The sequence below is a fragment of the Balaenoptera acutorostrata genome, chromosome 9 (genome assembly GCF_949987535.1).
Source record: "Balaenoptera acutorostrata chromosome 9, mBalAcu1.1, whole genome shotgun sequence".
In the NCBI taxonomy this organism is placed as follows: Eukaryota; Metazoa; Chordata; class Mammalia; order Artiodactyla; family Balaenopteridae; genus Balaenoptera; species Balaenoptera acutorostrata.
This window is the reverse complement of record NC_080072.1, coordinates 87,327,737-87,341,370: the sequence shown is the minus strand read 5'-3', so window position 1 is coordinate 87,341,370 and position 13,634 is coordinate 87,327,737. Positions and strand designations below refer to the sequence as shown.

General features: G+C 40.1%; 1 pseudogene; it reads right to left on the bottom strand.

The window, feature by feature from the left end:
- Nucleotides 1–461: 461 nt before the first annotated feature.
- Nucleotides 462–13,617, bottom strand: LOC130708827 (centrosomal protein of 78 kDa-like; annotated as a pseudogene).
- Nucleotides 13,618–13,634: the final 17 nt, after the last annotated feature.

Sequence of the window (13,634 nt, the reverse complement as noted above, 5' to 3'; positions counted from 1 at the left end):
TTGCTTGACAGGATAATGAGATTAGAGGTGGTCTTTTAAATTTTTCATTGTTATGCTAATACAATACCTTTATGAAACCCGAAATCTTCAAACAACACATTTTTTAAAAATTGTGGTAGGGCTTCCCTGGTGGCGCAGTGGTTGAGGATCTGCCTGCTAATGCAGGGGACACGGGTTCGAGCCCTGGTCTGGGAGGATCCCACATGCCGCGGAGCAGCTGGGCCCGTGAGCCACAATTGCTGAGCCTGCGCGTCTGGAGCCTGTGCCCCGCGACGGGAGGGGCCGCGATAGAGAAAGGCCCGCGCACCGCGATGAAGAGCGGTCCCCGCACCGCGATGAAGAGTGGCCCCCGCTTGCCGCAACTGGAGAAAGCCCTCGCACGAACCGAAGACCCAACACAGCCAAAAATAAAATAAATAAATAAATAAAATCAAGTAAAACTTTAAAAAAAAAAAAAAAATTGTGGTAAAATACACAAAACAGAAAATTTATCATTTTAACCATTTTAAAGTGGACAGTTCAGTGATATTAAGTCAACAAATTTTTTAAACTTTCAGAGGGTACCTGAATAAAAGATGTGTTGTCCATTGGTGATTTTAATGTATCTGGTATAGAACTAAAGTCACCACAAAACTTTTTCTGGGAAATTGGCAGATCATAAACATAAAAAATTTGTTTTGCTTTATATTAAACCTTATTGTTTTACTGTTTCAAAATTCAAATTTACTCACAAGAAAGAGTCAGTTTCATATTAGATTTGGTTTAACAAATGCTGCTCCTGCTATTCATTCTTATCACCAAAAAAAAAAAAAAAAGATTATTTCTGATTAACGATAATATGTTGAGAAAATAAAAAGTTAAGGTCTCTTAGAAACAATAAAAACGTTATCAGTAGAAGTAAATTATAGCAAATTTATAAATTCAGGAGAATGTGAAACTTATACCACTGATCGTTAAAGGGTTTTAAAAGCTTTTTATTACATTTGGTAACAAAATTATAGGCTTAGTTGTAAAATCCTGGGTTAACTACCACTGGAAAATTAAATATACATTACAGTAAACATTTAGAAAATGCTTTTCTAAAATGTTCAATGTAGGTCAATAAACTTGTCTGTAGAAGTCTTTTATAAGGATAATACATATTTCAAGTTTTTTTTTATCATTGAGAGAAACAAGATATTACCTGATTCAAAAATTTAGGTAAAAATTTCAAAGAAAGAAGCAGGGAACATTGGGAAGGTTGCAACTGGGAAGAAATTTTGTTTCTTATGGCACAAAGGTAATTCTGCATTAAAAAAAAAATCATTCCTCAAAAGCAGCACTACTAAAATTATCATCTAAGTGCACCCCAAATTTCAGTTGCAAAGTATTAGAAGTAATCATCCACCAGGAAATATTTTCAAAATAATGAAGTTTTTATGATATCCAAACAATAATGTTGGTTAATATTAACATCTCTTTAAATTCATTTATTATATCTATATTCTATAAATTCTCATAAGTATCAAAATAATTATAGGCCTCCTAATATGCATGTGGTTAATATTGGCTGTTTTAATTTTAGCACACCCGAAAACATAAGGAGTATAAGTTCTTGTAGCATTAAAAAAAAGAAAGAGTTACCAATTCTGATAGTATCTTTTCCTTTTCGACCACTTCCCAAAATTATAGTTCTCTTTTTCTATCTAGCAGTTTTGGATGGTTCCTTCACCGATGGAGAAGTTATCCACTGGTACTGAGACAGAAATGATAAATATGTCATTTAAGTTACAGGTAATTTAGGAGAGTTTGATCTTCATTGGAAATTAAGATACTTTAAGTTAATCAAAGGTTTTCAATCTGCATTTCTGGGAACCTAAATTAAAGCATCACACAACATTTTCAAAAACAGAAAAGCCGTTTCATTTGACTAAAAACTTAGTTTTAAGATGGCAGAAAGTACCTTGCTAATTTTCTTTTCAGAAAGAAAGAAAAACAAGCCATTAAAGAGAAATTCTTCTGAGAGAACTAAAACATGTTATATACCTCTGACTTGGCACTCCTTCCATCTGGAGAACTTTTTTGATAACTGCTTTCATCACAGAATGATCTAAAGTAAAATAAATTGAAATTAGAGTAATTATTTCCCAGTGAGGGCTATTTCCATTTAAAACCCAAAGCCAACTAATTATTGCTTTCCCATAAAATTAAATATGAAATCTACATTATATAATTATACACTTATTTCCCCCTTTGTGTATTCTAATTTCTTCCTCAAAAACCTAAGATGCCACCTTGCAGACTGCCTCCAGTGGCTACTATTTTGGCAGCAGCAAAGGTCAACTTTAAACATTTTGCACCTAAAATGGCTTTGGATAACTTTGGATAGAAAGTACAGTCTGAGCACTGTCCAGACACTTAGATACCTAAAGCGCATCTAAGATAACAAACCAAAGTCCTGATATTCCCTCAAAAGCTGCTCCTCCCATCAGCCCCCTTTTTCTAAGTGATACCACCCAGTGGCACACATAATCATCACCGACTTGTCTCCTTGTTACTATTTCCTTCATACCCCACATCTAATCTATCGGCAAGCCCTGTTAGCTACACCCTCAAAACACAACCTGAATTCAACCACTTTTCACTTGCTCCAAACTTCCAACTTAAGCTAAGCCATAAACATCTCTTATTTGGACCACTGTGATAGTCTCCTAACTGGTCTCCCTGTTTCTCTTCTTTATCTCCCCAAGTCTATTCTCTATACCAAGTCATCTTATGCAGATATTATTTGGATCATGCCTTTTTCCAATTCAAAACCCTCTACTCATTTAGAATAATCCACATCTTTACTCTGGCCTTCAAGACTTTACAAGATCAGACCCCTGGCTAGCTCCTTGACCTCACGTCATACCACACTCTTCTTCACTCAGTACTCTGGCCATGCTGGCCTCCTTGCTTTTCCTTAAATACTCCACCCACCTACATGCCTGCATACTCATTGCCTCCTTGTCCTGGAATGTGCTTACCCCAGATCTTCCATGGCTTGCTCCTCTCTTCATTCAGGTCTCCGTTCAAATGCCACGTCTCCAGTGAAGCTGTCCCCTAACAAACCTATCCAATGGAGTCCTACCTGCTCCCCCTCACTCTCCTCACATTACGATATTTCTGCACTTCCTACTATCTAAAATTATATTACTTATCTGTTTACTCATTTCTATCTGAACCCCTTCACTAGAATGTAAGCTCCACGAGGGCAAGACTTTTGTCTGTCTGGTTCACTGCTTTTTCCCTAGTGCCTGACCCGTATCTGGCACACAGAAGCTATTAAAAAAATTACTTGTGAAACTGACAAATGAATAAAGTACTCCTTGCAAGAATTCAGAGGTGCACAACAAGGAAATAATGCTCTTGGTGGAAGCAGGCTTAGTATCTAGGTTCACCTCTATTCAGAGTAGAGATAAGAACAATTTAAAGGTATAATTCACTTTTAATTAGTACATTATCTGCTAAAAACATAAGGGAAGTGCAACATTAGAAAAGTACAGTTGACGCTTGAACAACATGGGTTTGAACCTCGCGGGTCCATTGACACACGGATATTTTTCAATAAATATGTACTATCGTCCTACACGAGCCAAGGTTGATTGAATCCACAGATGCGGAGCCAGTGACTATAAACTTATACCCAGATTTTCAACTGCGTGGGGGGCGGCACCCCTAACCCCCAAGTTGTTCAAGGGCCAACTGTATACGATGAGGAAAGTGAAACACATTAAGTTTTAAAAACTGTCAATACGTGAACAAACTCTTTTTGTTGTTCTATGTGTTAATCAATTAAAAAAAAAAAGTGACCACATACCAACAAGTGGATTTTTTCTTATATCCAAAACAACCAGAGTTCTGTTGCTTTCAAGGGCCTTTAATAAAGTCTTTGCTCCTTCACTGGTGAGGCCACACTGCTGCAGGTCAAGTGCTTTCGCTGAAAGACAAAAGGTCACTTGCGAAGTCTATACAGATTTAACATATAGACAACTCTCATCTTCTCACGTGTGGAAGAGTCCTGCACAAGACCAGCCATGGCAGGTTTCTAATTTTGGGTATAGAAAAAAACAGAAACGTATACGCACACACATAATGCATTAATCCAATTTAAAAACCTCTTCTTGGATGTGCAATGATAACCTTGGCTTTAGTACCAATAAATCATCCAACATATTTTACAATTACAGAACTGAAGAATAACTGTATATAACCTATGAGCAAAAATCATCACAAAATGAATCTCAGTTCATAATTAGCAAGGGCGGCAGTGGCAGTGTAAACCTCACAGGCAAAAACTGGTGGAGCTCAGAAATGCACTGCATTCTTTTGATCACGATCTTGAGCTCCAAATCACACTTGAAACTAGTTAAAAGGGGAAAACAAAATAGAAGAAATGTAATAACTGTTAGTTTTAGAGCAAAAAGGACAAGTCTAAGAGGATACAAATAATAACAAATTCAAACAATGTGTGAATAGAGAATACATACTAAAAACCTATCATGAAAGTACGATGGTCAAGAACTCTCTCCATAAAAAGTCAGACAAAAACCAGAAAAACTGATCATGAATTCTAGGAGTTCTGGGGCTGAACAACCTACTCATTTAAACCAAAGGGATCATCACCAAAGCACAGGTATTAAAAAATATTACATGAAAGGAAACTATCATGAGTCTTTTTTTTAAGTGTTGTGTGGACCATCACATTAAAATAACTGGAGTCTTTCAACACCCCCATGACACACAGAAATAGCAAGTCAGACATACGGATCTGACAGGATATGATACAACCCTTACAAACTCTCACTACAGAAGAATGGACACAGGGTATTATTAACCAAATAGCTAAATTAATACAAAGAGCCAGTAAACCTCACCAGTAAATCAAATGAATACAAATAAAACAAAATGTGGTTATTCTCCTATGAGATTAAGCCAGGATTCTGTAAGAAAAGCCTTTAAAATGTCTATACCCTTTTGATCCAACAACTCTCTTTCAAAGAATTTAACCAAAAGAAATAGTCAGAGATATAGGTAAGGATATATATCGGAGTACTATTTGTAACTGAAAAACTGGACAAAGCTTATATACAAGAATGGATAAGCTATGCGCACTGTGGCATATTCATATAATGGAATACTGAACAATCACAAAAAATGATACAGGAGATGCAAATTGACTGACTTGCTAAAATGCTCATACTGAATTAACTGAAAAAAGTTATAAAATTTGGAGTAATCCTACTTGCATAGAAAATGGAGAGGTACTCATTTTTGTAGTTTTACAGTTTTTTACAAGTGCTACAAGCCAGTGTTTGTGAGAGGCAGGTTTCACACCCACTGTTGGGGTGGACTACAAATTGGCATAGCATTTCTGGATGGTAATTTGGCAATCTGTATCAAAAGTCTTAAAAATATGTCACACTCAGGTCATTCCACTTCTAGTTCCTTATTCTACAGAAGTAATCCCGATGGACACAGAGATGTATACACAACATATTCACAATGTTTCTGACAGGGAAAAACAAACTGTCTAAATCTAATGGCAAAGAATTGATTACACTATGGGACATCAGTATGATGGAATACTACGTGATATATAATTAAATGAAAAAAGCAGGACTATGAAATACCAAGTATACTACAATTTTATTTTTGTTATCCCTAAGTGTACAGAATATATTCATAGAAAAAAAAAAAAGACTGAAAGTATATACACCAAAATGAACAGTGATTATGTCTGGGTATTAAGATTACAGGTAATTGTTCTCTTGTAACTCTGCATTTTCTATAAAGAATATATGCAACTCGTAGAGGAAGTTTACAAGCAAAATAAAACCTATCAGAAAAATGAGGCTTTAAAAAAAAATCCTATCACAACAGTATCATGCCAAAAGCTAAGCATATATCATATTAAATATTCCATATTTTCAATTTTAGAATTTACCTCCAAGCCACAAATCCTCACTAAGAGATTCTGCCAAAGCACTTGCACCCAGGTCACCGATGAGCGTGTGGCCGTTCAGAGTGGTGCGCCTCAAGCCAGCCATACAGTCAAGATCAGGTCTCCTGGAACGAAGACTCTCAGCCCAGGTTTCTTCATGCCTTCCGGTAGTCTGACACTTCAAAGATTTAATGGGATGAAATTAAGATGCCTGAAGAAGGAAACAGGGTGTGCCTACTGAGTATGGCTTATTATGTCAGAGATTTACACACACACATATCAAGCATATATGGCAGGGGAATCAACCTGAGAAATTAAACGGTCACTTCTGGTTTACGAGTCCAGTGACCCAGATTCTATTTCGTCAGTGAATAGATTCCAGCCACTGGATGACCTGTTTCTGAACAGTTATGTCAAGTTGGACAACTCAATTACAGTCTATGAATTATTTTCCGTATCTTCTAAGTCAGGGAATTGGATCTAAATTCTATCATTGCTGAGGCTCTAAATGTCATCATTCTGTCCTCCAATCGTCTCCAAACACCTGACTGGGCAACCCATAAGAAAACTTTTTAATATGCATCTTATTTATTAACAAATTATGTACACGAAGTTCTATACATATACTGTATGTACATTATAAACCACACAGATATTTAAAAAATGATACAAAGGCAAATAGGTTCTAATATTTTCTTTTCCTAAATCTAAGGCATTATTTTATTATTATTATTATTATTTTAAAATATTTATGTATTTATTTGGCTGTGCCGGATCTTTAGTTGTGGCATGCCGGATCTTTTAGTTGTGGCATGTGGGCTCTTAGTTACGACAGGCACGTGGGATCTAGTTCCTTGAGCAGGGATCGAACCCGGGCCCCCTACATTGGGAGCGCAGAGTCTTCACTGCTGGACCGCCAGGGAAGTACAAGGCATTATTTTAAAAACTGTATTACAAAATGGATCTCACATGCTCCCTAGGGTATGCACACCAACTTTAGAGGCCTGGACTATGCACAGCCAGTTGGATGTGCCTTGGGAAAATAATGGTTTGACATTTAACCACAAGTATTGTCTTAAAGACATTCAATTCTTGATATTCATAAAATAAAGTTTGGTAATAGGGAACACTGACTTTAAATGAAAAAAGTCTTATTACATTCTTGAACAAATAAAAGACTCAAAGTGCCTTTGACACTCTAAAATGAAAATCATTAGTGTCATTTTTCTATTAACAATAACTTATAAAAGCTCCAAGCAGAAATAACAGCAATCACTTACACAGTGCTTAGTATGTGCCAGGCACTATTTATACAAATGAGTTCATTTAAACCTCATAATGAGGCACAGAGGTTAAGTGATTTGTCCATGGTCACTTGCTATGAAATGGGAGAAAGGGAATTTGAACCTAGACCATTTGGCTTAGGCACCCAAGTTCTTGACTGTTTTCAACCCCAGGGGTCAATGGACTTGCCCTGTATAGGCTCAAAGAATTTTTCAGTTTTTAAAATCTAAATTTAAACACTTCCAGCTTTGTGGGCTATACAGTTTCTGTTGCAACTACTCAACCCCACTGGCGTAGGCTGAAAGTAGCCATAGCTATCATGTAAACAATGGGTGCGACTATGTTCCAAAAAAACTTTCTTTACCCAGGCGACAGACTGGATCTGGCCCACCAGCCATAGTTTACCTACCCTTGATCTGCACCATCAAACTCTTCAGAAGGCTTCATGTCAAATTAGTAAATAACTTTAGGCTTAAATACAGTAATTATAACCACTGTAAAGTTGTTAAGGCATTATTTTAAAAACTGTATTTACTAATTGCTGATGTAGTGATTTCTATTAGTTTATAAACTACAGCAGCTAGTAAACACTTGATTCATTTAAGTCTTGAAGACTATAATGGCATAGTTTTTTCACAGTATCACAATCAATGTTTTCAGTAACTAAAAATACATTAAAATATTATTATATATTAAATCTCTTATTTCTAAAATTAAGTGGACTATCTTTACTAAATGGCAGAATCCCAAACTGAAAACTGGTCATATTCTTTCAACAAAACGAAAGCTGCACTCACACGTATCAAAAGACAATAATGAACTGCCATCTGTATCAATATATTAATGCGCTTCAATCACATGTGTTTTCATGAAAGTTCAAACATAAAAAAATCACCTTTAAGATCTTGGCCATGTGATCTGCTCCCTGCCATGTCAGATTACACCCCGTGAAGTTTACTGTCTTAAGAGTGGTAGAGTTCTTTACACCTTGACAAATAACTAAAAGAAAGAAAAAAAGCCACACACACAATAAGATGAAGAGCCTATACATTTGTCAATCTTGACTTATTTGCTTTTCTTGAGTCAATTGGAGGTTTATAGCCACATTCTTAAAATCATTAACTACAATCTTCCCAAACAGGTAATTGACGAACAGATGCATTCGAAAACTTGTCAGTAACAAAGTGTTATTCCAGTTTACAGCAGCAGTTTAATTCTATTTAGATACTAAAACTGAATACACTGAATACTGCAAACTTTATTCCCAACCTCTCAGTAAAATACTACATACCTTTTGAGACATAGGAAAAAAAAGAAAAACCTAAAAATCTTAAGACTCTTCCTATTTTCATTTCCAATGATACTTCCCAATCTTGATGATCAATCAGCGATTTAAATGTCAACTATAAACCCAGTATTTTATTAGGTGCTATGCAGTATACTAGAGCAATAGAAGAGAGAGGACCTCAAACCCTCTGCTCCCTCAAATTGAAAGGCAGGCTTCCTTACCCCTCCAGACCACTACTGGACACAGGGAACACACACTAATGTTTCAGGACCCCAACTAACAGTCACCTGCTTTGTGATTACTTCCATGACACACTCCCACTAACACCACTGAGTTTGCTGCTCTTACGGGACGTGACATATATTTCCTATTTTAACACATACCACAGTGCATTATAATTATGATTGCAGATACATGTTCTAACAATTTAAAGAGAATGATGACTTTTTTGCTCTTTACATCTTGCTATTTCCCTTCCCATAATATTTCTTGAAGAGAAACTTTAAAATATAGACAAACACAAAAAAACAGAAAATATACAAAATGTGTGGTTTGTGGCTTAACACAAACTTAAGTAAAATTAGTTCTGACAGTATCCAGCATGACAAACTTCCACGGTACAAATGAGAATGGACCAAGGTTTGAGCAGGCACAGGAGACAACCTAGGCATGAACGACACCAAGAAAAGGTAGACAGGAAGTAACGTGGTGTGTAGGATATCACGAGACCAGTCTGATGAGAAGAGACTTAACCAAGACTGAAACTCACTTTCTAAACCTCCATCTCCAAGTGGACAATTCGCAAGACACAGGTGCACCAAAGTGGCCAATTTATTCAATCCCTTTAATGGGGAGAACAAGTTTAAAATTTTATTGCTTTAGTCTGCTCCAAAAGCAACTATCAAACGTTGGCAGGTCACAATGAAGGCTTACCTTTGTTAACATAGTTAAGTCGCTCTCTCTAAGAACTAGCCCATTTAGCTCCAGGTTCCTTAGCGCGCCCGACACACTTACACAGCATTTAAGAGCTTTACACAACTGCAAGGTCACATCTTTATTTCTTATCGCAGGAACACGACTTCTGTAAACTTTATTTCTGTCACAACCTAAACCAAAATTATTGTAAAATGAGTGACTTAAACCATATATTTTATCATCACTAAAAAGCATCCAAATAAAAAAAAAAAAGCATCTGCTCTGTGCTAAGGATTAGAAACGACTCCTGCCCTTAAAGCCTTCATTAAGGAGGGAGATGTATAAACTCAAAATTTCAATCACATGAGATAAAGAACCATAACCTTTGTGCACAGAGGTTCCTATGGAGGCAAAAAGTTATATCTAAGTGACGGCTTCATGATAACCCTGAAGTAGAATCTAGAAAAGATGAGAGTATGCAGAGTTGGAGTAGGAGGTGCATTAAATGCACAGGGAGCACCCGTGCAGAGACACTCAAGCCCGACACCTGCTGGGCACTTTAAATACTGCAGGTGGGGATGACTAAAGGCCAGGGGGCCAAGTGTGAGAAGAGACAGAAAGGAAAACAGAGATGCTGGCCGAAGGAAGCCTGGGAGAGAGCCTGGCTTGTATCCCACAAGTGATGAGGCCTGGGGCTACCACTGGCTGAGTAAGGGTGCCTCCGCTGATTAGAGAAAGGTGCCCCGCTGCTGAAGGACCGATTAGATAAAGGGAGTGATCACAAAAAGATCCCCTTCCTCAGGGTCAAAGAGCCCCATGAGGCTTGGCGGAGCATAGTTCAGACTACACACCTCTGTGCAGAGCACACGCTGGGCGGCTAGTATGCACTAACTCTGTGTGGGCAAGCCATTAGCAGCATTATTTTAAGCGTATCTTTTTATGTTAGAAGATCACTCAACCCGAGTAGGCAGATGAATTTAGAGGAACTGATGAGCCCAGGGGCCGCGAAACCACCCAGGAGCTTCTGCCATAGTCCGGGCAAACTGTAATATAATATGGATGAAGAAGCAAATTTAGGAGGAGGCCAAAATCTACAAGCTAGACCCACTGGATGAAAAACATAAAGAAAGTTCAGTGAAGGAACTCTGAAGAGAATGGGCTCTGCAATAAACTTTTCTTACATTCAATGTCAAATATTAGGCAAAATTGGGCTTCCCTGGTGGCGCAGTGGTTGAGAATTCGCCTGCCAATGCAGGGGGCACGGATTCGAGCCCTGGTCTGGGAAGATCCCACATGCCACGGAGCAGCTGGGCCCGCGAGCCACAGTTACTGAGCCTGCGCGTCTGGAGCCTGTGCTCCGCAACAAGAGAGGCCGCGATAGTGAGAGGCCCGCGCACTGCGATGAAGAGTGGCCCCCGCTTGCCGCAACTAGAGAAAGCCCTCGCACAGAAACGAAGACCCAACACAGCCAATAAATAAATTAATTAATAAAAAAAAGAAAAAAAAAAACACAACTCAGGTTTCACCCTTTAAAAAAAAAAAAAAATATTAGGCAAAATTAAGTACCGTGGCCTTTCAGGTTCCTTCCAGCTCTAATTTCTTTTGATTTCTAACTTATTACTCTGGTTAAGTAAAGTCCCTTCAGAGGTACAGAACAGTTCTTACACCTGAATGGGATGCAAAGAATAATCTGACTTCTCTTCACCAGGGGATGAGTTGAACTGCCCTTGCAGAAGAGACAACACATGGTGTGAACCCCAGATCCTAGAAAAGGGCCAGGCACACGGTAAGTATTCAGCTTTTTGAAAACAAATGAACAATCATTTCCTCTCCTAAATCTTCACACCCTTCCTCTGCTGGCTACTTTCTCTCAGCTTATAAATATCCTCAAATATACTCACTTAAAAAACTCTCAGACATATGATTCTGTGTATCGTCTTGTGGGTAACCTAAGTCTCTCCCATGCCTTCAAACACCTGTCCTCCCAAAAAGCCCAGATCTGAACCTTGGGCCCAGACCCGTCTACCAGGCCCCTCGAAAGCACTGAAGATGAAGTAAGATCCTCTCCCCACCCCCAATCCCTTCCTACTGTGCTCTGTATCTCCCAAAAAGATGCAGCTGTAAACTGTCACCCACGCTTGCTGCCCTCCCTTTTCTAACTGGTCACCAGGCCCCACCCATTCTGTCTCTGATCTCCAAAATCCAGTCCAACCTTTTATAACTTAAGTGGGACCCTTAGATTACAATTCACCCTGCACCCAATCAACTGCCTTCCACATGGAGTTCCGAGTGAGCCTCTAAACCAGAAGTCCATCTCACTGTTCTTTAGGGTTTCCCACAGCCTTCAGGATAAACATCCAAACTTCTGACAGGAAAAATAAGGCCCCTGTCTGTTGGGCCCCACTAGGTTTCCAGTATCAGCTCTCACTTCTTTCCCAAACCCTGAGGTCCAGTCCTGTACATTAGTTTTGCCATATTTTCTTATACTTCTCAAACTTTGACACACTGCTCCCTCCTGCCACCCCAGGAGGTTCTACTATCCTTAGAAAGGATGGCACCTCCTCCAAGAAGCCTGCCCTGAACTTTCCCTTCCAAGACTCTGTGCTCTGCAAAGGGGAAAGGTGGAGGGGAGGGATAAATTAGGAGTTTGGGATTAACATATACACACGGCTATATATAAAACAGGTAATCAACAAGGACCTACTGCATAGCACAGGGAACTCTACTCCATATCCTGTAATAACCTGCACGGGAAAAGAATCTGAAAAAGAATGGATATATGTATAACTGAGTAACTTTGCTGTACACCTGAAACTAACACAATATTGTAAATCAACTATCCTCCAATATAAAATAAAAATTTAATTAAAAAAAAAAAGATTCTGTGCTCTGTAGCACCAGAACTCACTTCTTCCAGAGCACTGACTACTACGCTTGTGTTTACCTGCCACCCAGTAGAAGGGGAGATTACCTAGGGCAGAAGCATTGTCTCCAGCAGCCCATGGTTCTGATAACTCATTCAAGTGCCAGGGTACTCTACACACATAACCTGCTTAATTAATTGTAAGAACCCACAGAAAGAGTGGTTTTTAATGTCATTCTACAAGTGTGGCGATTGCAGTTCAAAAGTAACCTGCCCAGGCCACAGAGAGCATAAGCCCTGTAATTCAAACCCTAAGCTGCCTTCACACTGGTGCTCTTTCCACTACATGATACGAATATTGAAAAAAGATTTTTTTTTTCCTGAGCCCTGTTTTAATGGAAAGGAAATGAAGCAGGGATATATCCATTTCCTAATCGCCTTGGTGTGTACCACACAAAGTCATTCAACAGACCAGGTAAGATCTGTGCAAAAATTAACGATGCTCCAAACTGTGCTAAGTGTTCTACATTGTAGAGCCTATAAGCATGAACACAGTGCATCCTCGTAACCGCCACAGAGACTGGGTCCTGTTAAGCCCATGCTCCAAATGAGAACACTGAGACCTAGAAGCCTTAAAGCACTCGGCCGGGGTCACCGAGCTGGCAGGAGTCCTAGGCCGCACCCCCCCCCCGTCTAGTGCACTCACACCCGGCCACTGGGCACCGGTTCTAGTGCCCACCCTCCACCTTGCACCATCTAAAACCCCGCTTCGCAGCGCCCACACGAGAGCCCCTGGAAGCAGGAACTACAAACCTGTCTCACCAAGCCGTGGCTGGAAGAAGCTCTGGATACAGATCAGGCGCAGAGGGTGCTCAGGAATGGCGTCCAGTCCACCCCGCGGAGGCGGTCGGCGTTAAGTCCAGCAGGCCCTCCCGCAGGAAAGCGCGCATGGCGGGCAGAGGCACCGAGTCCTGCAGCGCACACAGGTCCTCAGAGCGCGAGAAATCGGCCGCGCTGTCCCGGCGCAGCTTCACCGAGTGATCATGGCCCGAGCGCGGCATCGGGGACGCTGGCTGCGGACACGATGCCCACACCCGCCTGGGGGCCCCGGCTCGCCTCAAGGCCCCTCGGGCGCCCACCGCCCAGAGGCTGCGGCCCCGCAGCGTGCGCAGGACCCCCGTCGTAGCCAAAAGACATAGGGCCACGGGCCCCAGTTAGGCCGGCCCCTCCATGCCGCAATCTCGCGCCCCGCATCGCCGGCTGTTGGCGCCGGCCTCAACACCCTGCGCGCCGCGGGGCTGTAGTTTAAGCCTTCCGGCGGG